The following is an 8,254-nucleotide window of genomic DNA, read 5'->3' on the forward strand; positions in this document are numbered from 1 at the left end:
GCCCTAACTAGTCCTCCTTTTTAAATGGGAGAATGTTGGTTGATGGCATAGTGGTTATCAACAAGGTGAATGATTTTGCTAAGCCAATCAAGAAAGCTTGCCTTAATTTTAAAGTTGATTTTGAGAAAGCATATATGCTTAAATTAGCTGGAGTTTTCCTAGATTATATGCTTATTAGATTTTTCTTTAATGATAAGTGGAGAGCTCTTCGATCAAAGCCAATGTCTTCTTTGGTATTCTAGCTATGTTGATCAATGGTTCCCCCAACTCTAGAAATCAATTTCCATAGAGTGTTGAAGCAGGGAGACCCTCCATCTCCTTATCTCTTCCTCCTAGTGGAAAAATGCTTGAATGAGATGATTCAAAGGGCTTTTGAGCACAGTCTTTTTTCAAGTTTTAAAGTCCGCCCTCCAATTTGGAGGTCTCTCACCTTTAATATGTTTATGATATCTTCGGTTGAGAATTTATGAACTATCAGTGATATTTTGAGGAGTTTTATGGTTGCCTCGCACCTCGGGGTTAATTTTTAGAAAATTAGTTTTGATTAGGATAAATGTTGACCCCTCCCCCTTTTCTTTAACTTTATGAGGATTTGATACATTGTAAGAATGAGTATCTTTCATTTTAGTATATAGGGTTTCCAGTTGGAGCCAATAGACAATCTCTCATCTAACAATAACACCTCTCTATACCGACAATACTAGTGTTATTCATATTGCAGCCAATCCTGTTTTTCACAACATACTAAGCATATCGAGGTGGATTGTCATTCTATCCAGAAATCCTTTATGAATCACATTAAATATTTTCCGCATGTCTCCTCACAACTTCAGCTTGCCGATATAATCATCAGGGCATTTCCCCGCCCTCGACATTGATTTCTCGTAAGAAAATTGATGTTGTTTGACCAACCGCATCAATTTGAGGGGGTGTCAATAAAGATATCTGATATTTTTAGTTTCATATTATATTTTGTATGTCATAGAAAGTTACTAATTGTATATTATTAGAATTCAAATCAAAATATATTTATAATTTGTAGTAATAATTATGAAATAATGTGTAATTATTAAAATTGTACTATATATGGAGGAATACTTAATGAGAAAAGCATCGAGACAAAATTAGTTTTGAAAAAATTAGTTAATCTAGGTTAGTATTCTTGAGTGTCTTGGTTTTAGTAATGGAAGTGTGAGATATATAAGTTGAGGCATACAAATATTAAGAGGTAAAATTATTATGTGAGTAGATGGAAATTCCAAATCATAAATGTTAGTATATGCAAGACTTGTGAATGAAAAGAGATGGATCTATAATGTTGTTGCTTAATAAAATTCATGTGTTTGTGTTTATGATTTAACCTTGTTGTTGCTTAATAAAATTATAATGTTTGCATCTATTTTTTGTGAATGTCTTTTTTTCCATTAGTGTGAGAGGAGACAATGTCATAATTTGATTTTTAAAATTAATACCGTTAAGGGTGGTTTTAAATTTTCGTAATATTTAAACGTCTATTTTACAATTAACAATCGTTTCAACTGTCACAATTATATTTTTACAAAAATTTATAGTTGGGCGACAATTTTTTAAACCGTCGCAAAATTCGCTCGCGGCACAAGATTTTGAAACAATTGACAAATTGTCTCAACCCAAAGTTAGCGAAGGTTCAAACCGCCGCAACAACTAAAAATAACCAAAGATAATCACCCATAAATATTTGTTCAGAAAAAAGAAGAATGCTAATTGAAACTTCCCAATCAAGTCTCTCGTAGACAATTTCCCATTATAACAATAAATGACCATGTAGATAGATTGTTAGAGTATGTGGTACCCCTCGTCTTGTTAATATTATTGTCAACCGCATATTTAAAATTGTATAAGACGCAAAAAATATGATGAAGATATACCATAGACGTATTTGAATATTAGACAAATTCTTAAGAATAAGATAAAAATAATTGGATGATAGATGAAAAATAAAAAGTAGTTAAACAAACTTTCACACTATTTAAATAGTAAAAAACATGTGATAATAATCAGATTTTACCATGATAACACTTTATTAACAAAATATAAGTGATGAAATCTGATTAGACGAACAAAATTTCATTTAAACTATTTATTGGACTGGTAATTTCATTCTTCTCTAATTAAAAATATATCAATTATAAGCAGTACTAACGTAGCTCTTAACAACATTATCCAACAAAACTTGCAACATTGAGGTGTTTGTAGGACCAACACATCTAGGTGTCTTGAACTGACTCACAGGTACACCTCTTTCAACTTGACTCTCGAGAATCTTCTGGAATGTTCCTTTCTCAACAACTCGGAGTTCAAGAGCATCAATACCTTGGACTTTTCTAGAAGTAACATAACCTGGATCAATAAAAGACTTATCCAAACAGTTACAACACTCAGAAAGAACTTCATCACTGGTTTCACCGTTGATTTCCCAGAATATGACATAGTGTCCCGGTTCTTTGGATAAATCTATGTAGCTAGTGTAGTCAATCATCTCAATTTTCTCCTCAGCTAAAAATTTGGACGCATTTTCTACTGATAATTGTAAATCATTCTCCGTGTTCTTGTCAATGTTGATTGTAAGCAAAAGATTACTTCTGCGCATAAATTTGATTTCTGGAGTCGAGTTATGGAACCCCATAACCTTTACCACATCTCCTAGCCTATATCTGTATAAACCTGCAAATTATGCTATTTTAATTGTAACAAGAGTTTTTTATTTATTTGAAGAGACGAACAAAATTTTAGTAGATCGGAGAAGAAAGAAAGAAAAAGGAATTAGATACCTGCAGGATTGGTGAAAAGAATCTCATACTCCTCCCCAATCTTGACATCAGTTAAACCAACAGGCTTAAGCTCTACTTGATTTGCATCAAGTTGTGCCAACGGAATGAATTCGAAGTAAGCAATTTGAGGAAGAATACAATAGGTGGCAAATTCAGGAGGCACTTTAGGATTCACGTTTGAAGCAATCCCACCTTCTGAAGCACCATATTCCGAAGTCAACAAAGGAACTTCTCCAGCATAATGTCTCAATTTGGTCACATAAGGCAACATTGCACCTGTCATGATCCCTTGAACATACTTAACATTAGGAAAAAGCTCGGGAAACAATCCATACCAATTGCTTAATCCTTTGCATTTCTTGTGGATCAAGTTAGCTAGTTCAGGATTCGGTTTCAGCAATTTGGACATAGTAGTTCTAATGGAAGGAACGGTGATTCTGCTGCTAAGAACACCGTCCTTGATATCATTAACAAGTTCTTCCCAATCTTGTTCAAAAGTTCTAAAAGCATAGAGAATATTGTGTGCAAATGTTGCTGAAATTGATTGAACTTCTTCTCTGAAAAGTAGTCCACATAAAAGGTGGCAATAGAGTGATTGATGAAAATCAGGACTGAAAATTATTTCATGAGGACTAACACTTGGTGCTTTAAGTGCTGTGCATTAAATTCTTGTATCCTGGATTTCCGAATACATTTGCAGTGGCTGTTCCTAGCAATCACACCCCCTTTTTTTTGTGATGCATTGCTTCTGAAGACAAAGTTTAAAGCCTTCCCATCTTGGATAGGAAAATCTCTATAAAATAAAATTTTGTTAGATTTTATTCAAAGATTGTGAATGGCATGTATTAGTGTGTTATAAATTTAAAGTAATTTAAAATAAGAGCACGTGTCAGTGTGTTATCATTTACATGCTACCTAAACCGAAGGAAAAAAATACATGAAATCAGGGGGGCGCCAGCTAGCCCGGGCAGGTGCCCTGGCTCAATCCCTATTTTATTTGTACTCCTCTCCAATTTAATAGTTGATTTTTAGACAAAATCAGGTGGTAAAATTAGTAAAAATAGAGTGGTGAAAATTAAAAAAGATGAATAATTAATGGTGTAAAATTTTTTGCCCAGACTGCATAAAATTTCTGGCTCTTGAAGTTGAATTTTTAAATGAATAATACCTGTTCCTATAGGCAAAAGAGGTTCGATATAACTGCACTATGTTTTTAAACAATTCATCATTCCCATGGAATAAATTTACGATTTCCCTTGACTAGTACCAGAACTGCAAAAACATAACAATTTTCTCAAATTAAAAAACTCCTAAGTTTTGCAAATTCAACATAAACATTATATAAAAAAAAAATTAACAAAAGATATCTCATACCTTAACGACACAGCTGTGATTGGTTTTCGAGTGAGAATAGAAGAAACATCATCAACCAATCTATTGATATAAGGCTCCAAATCTTTGTAAGTGACCAATGGAACACAAGCCTTGAAACTTTCAGGATCAGTTCTTCCATTCAATCCTAAATCCTGCAAATATTCCACAGATGCATTCTCTTCCAAAATCCTTCTCAATGTTTCCTTCTGAACATTCCCAGCATCCTTTGTTATTCTCTCAAATTCTTCAATCACTTTTTCAAAGTCATACTTTTCAACTTCTTCTCTCATCTTCACAATCCTACACCTATTATGTAGTCAAACAAAGGAGTGTCATTTCTCAGTTTATATTTACTATAATAATTAATATATAAAAACTATAGAGTCTGTGTTATGAGAAAATGATAGACAATAACGGAAATGGTTAGTAGTGAAACAAACAAGACAAGAGAACAATAGTCAAAGGAAATTATATAGAAAAACTATAGAGTCTGTGTTATGAGAGAGAGTTAGAGAGAAAGAGAGAGAGAAGAGGAACTTACACAAGTTTGTTGGAGACAAGACAGAAAAATTTAGGAAGAGAAAAGTGAGTTGCTGGAGGTCAAGATTCTCCTAAATGTTGAATAGTATTTATAGGCAACTTTAAAATAAATTTGTGTTTGAAAACTTTAAGGAAATTAATATCAATTAATAGATTCAATTTTGCCCATGGAATTTGGACGGAATTACGAGGGAGTGTATATCTTGGTCAATAGTTAATTAATCAAAATATTCTTTTTTTTTGAAGATTTATTTTATTTTTCCTTACTTGATAGTTATCCTTTTTTTTCTTTACCAATATTATATTAATTTTTTATATAATTATTAGTTTTGAATAAGACTTGACTAGATTTTTCAAGATAATATTTAAGTTTGAATAATAGTATTGAAAGATTAATAATAAAATTGTACTGAATTAAATATATTCAAATGTATATTCATAATCAAAACATTTTTAAGAGTGTCATAAAGATATTTCATTTTGCGATTTACTATAAAAAAAAAATCATTCTCATCCTTTCCTTCTTTTATTCAATTAGTATATGTTGACTTTCAAGAATATATTAGTTTATAGTAATTACTTTTATATATGTTATTATTTTAAAGATGTAAACAATTTTAAAAAAAAAATGGTTCATGAATTTAGAAAACTTAATAAACTTTTATACAGAAAATTTTATTTAATATTATTAAATTTTTAAGAAAAAAGGTTATCATTTTGACTGAATTAAGTTATTTAAAATTTGTTGATTAGTTAAAAACAGATTAGTAAAACAGACATGATATTCTAGATGTTTGTTACATAAATTAAATTATTGTCAAGTTAACAAAGGCAAAGTATAAGAAATTAATTGATACATGTCTAATCTTTGCTTCAATATGTGAAGAAAAATTAGAGAGTAATGATGAAAATCAAAAAGGTGAAGAAGCCTAACAATTTTGATATTAAAAAACAAATGAACTGCCCTAAATATATATATTGAATGTGTTAGTGGTAGTGGTGGAATAGTTATAATGCAATATGTAATTGTATTTAATAAATATTGAATTAAAAATAGGAACTAATAAGTGACTTGATGATGATGATGATTATTATTATTATTATTATTATTATTACTATTATTATTATTATTATTATTATTATTATTATTATTATATATATATATATATATCGTTTGTCTGTCTGAACGATAGTAGAATATAAAGCTCAACTTATATAGTTGAAGATAAATAACACGATGATGAATAGTAGCAAATATGTTTTAATCAAATTGTTATGCACTTTAAACGTAATTAGATGAGATATTCATGGCCATCATCATATTGTTTTCTTGTTTAAGATAAACTCTGACAAATTAAAAGAGAATTTGACTCTCTTTTTTTCTTGTTAAGATTAACTTTTTAGTTTAAACAATTGTTTTTTAATATTTTTAATTTTATTGAAAAATATTTATCTAACATTTTAATAATATTTATCAAATACAAAAATTTATTTTGTAATTATTTTATTTATTTTTATAATTATTTTAATTTTTATATTAATTAGTGATAAATAATAGTCACGAATTATGCATGTATGAATGATAAATATTTTTTTAAAAATAATTCTAAGTTAAAGAAAGGAGTTCAACTTTTGAAATGTATTCGGTTGATAGATTATTAAGTGCAAAAAATTATTATTGCTTCAACTTACATAAAAAAGCAGAGTTTAATATTAGAAAATTTAAACAAAGAAGAGAATTCAACCTTTGAAAAAAAAATTCTCTGTGTTGGAACAGATAACTTATCAGAAGATCGATATCAGCAAAGATATTTAGTAGTAAATGTTTGTTGTAAAGAATTTATTTTAATATTATTTGTAAATAATATAATTTCAAATAAAAGAATAACTATTTACCTTGATTTTTTTCATAACCGAGGTGATAGTTAAAATAAGAAGATAATTTACCTCAGTTTTTTTTATAAAACTGAGGTGTATAATATTCAGATTTTACTATAAAAACTTTTGTTAATCATATTTTATTCTAATACTAACTTATATTTAGGCGTCCCAAAGGGATGAAATATTTTTCACCATCCTTTTCAAAGTTGGTATCTTTTGAAAATTTCACTTAAAACTTCATTTTCTTCAAAGTTCATGGATCTTTTTCACCCATTTCCTTAAAGGTCTTGAAGAAACTTTCAACTAGGGTTTTGAAGTGTGTAACATGAGCTTTCCAAAATGTCCAAGAGCATGAAAAAATATGGAGTGTAGCCATGGTTTTGAATTTTGACATTAGTGAACTTTTCACTTGAAATTTCAAGTCATTTTGCCAAAGTTATGAACCATTTTGCCAAATGATCCAAGTAATGATGCATAGATGCAATAATTGGAGATATTTTCTGATTTGAGATCAGAATGGAAAGAGATAAGAAGCTTGGCAAAATAACCATGGTTAAGTCACTTTTAACCATTTGCATTTAATGCAAAAGATGCTAGTTTATCTCTTAAGCCAAGTCATCATACTTTGGGCAACTTGCAAAGGCTCTGCATTCAGAAAGTTTAGCCTATAAATAGAGGTGCAAATCACTCTTCAAATCACACCAAAACCTCACAATTATAGGTTTTCTCTCTTCTTTCTTGAATTGCAAGTTTCAAGTTTCAAGGTGAGGTAGAAATCCCAACCTCCAAACCCTTGAAGTTCTGGCCAAAGTGATGGTTCTAGCAAACCATAAACATCATATGGGATGTGTTTGAACCAGTCACACACCTCAAATCACCCCAAAACTCAGATTCACTCTTCAACCTCCATATGAACATGAAATGAACCTTATCATGCCAAAATCCATTCTAGCTCATTTCTGTCCAAACTATCACTTATAACACCATCCATATATCACATATGAACTATCCAAACACTCATTATCAACCAAAAACTTCAGAATCATCAAGCTCGATTCACACTTGGTCCTACTGCAGATCGGGTTCCATGGAATGATCCAGATGAATTCAATCCACTCCAAGCATCCAGACACCTTCCATAAGGTCCATTGAAGCTGTCCAGATCAAGAAACAACATCTGTAACACCTGTACTGAAGAATTCAATCTCCAGTTTGGCCGTTTTTGAAGGTAAGTACTATCAACTTCAAACTCATACATACATGCATCATAAATGAAAAATTGAGTTGCTATCTTGTTTCTACACTATCACTGATAAATAACCCTCAATCAATTTCACAATTCATCAATCCTACACGATTTCATGTTCAAATTCAGAATTAGGGTTCTTAGTGTTCATCACAAAATTGATCACCTTAGAGAAAAGATAAATGAATTATGAGGGCACCATCATACTCCTTGTGAAAAACCGAGTGGAATAGACCCTTTACTTGATCAAAACAACACAGATTTGGAGATTTTCAAAAATCAGTTAGGGTTGTGTTCTTGGCGCGTTTTTTTGTTTGAACAATTCAAATATTGGTTTTAAAATTTATTGAATTAAAGGCGTGTGTATTACAAGCCACAAGCGTGGCTCAGTTGGTCCATGTTT

General features: G+C 30.4%; 1 pseudogene; it reads right to left on the bottom strand.

Moving 5' to 3' along the window:
* Positions 1–2,117: 2,117 nt before the first annotated feature.
* LOC131618304 (jasmonoyl--L-amino acid synthetase JAR6-like) lies at positions 2,118–4,474 on the bottom strand (annotated as a pseudogene).
* Positions 4,475–8,254: the final 3,780 nt, after the last annotated feature.

Source organism: Vicia villosa, linkage group LG7 (genome assembly GCF_029867415.1).
Source record: "Vicia villosa cultivar HV-30 ecotype Madison, WI linkage group LG7, Vvil1.0, whole genome shotgun sequence".
NCBI lineage: Eukaryota > Viridiplantae > Streptophyta > Magnoliopsida > Fabales > Fabaceae > Vicia > Vicia villosa.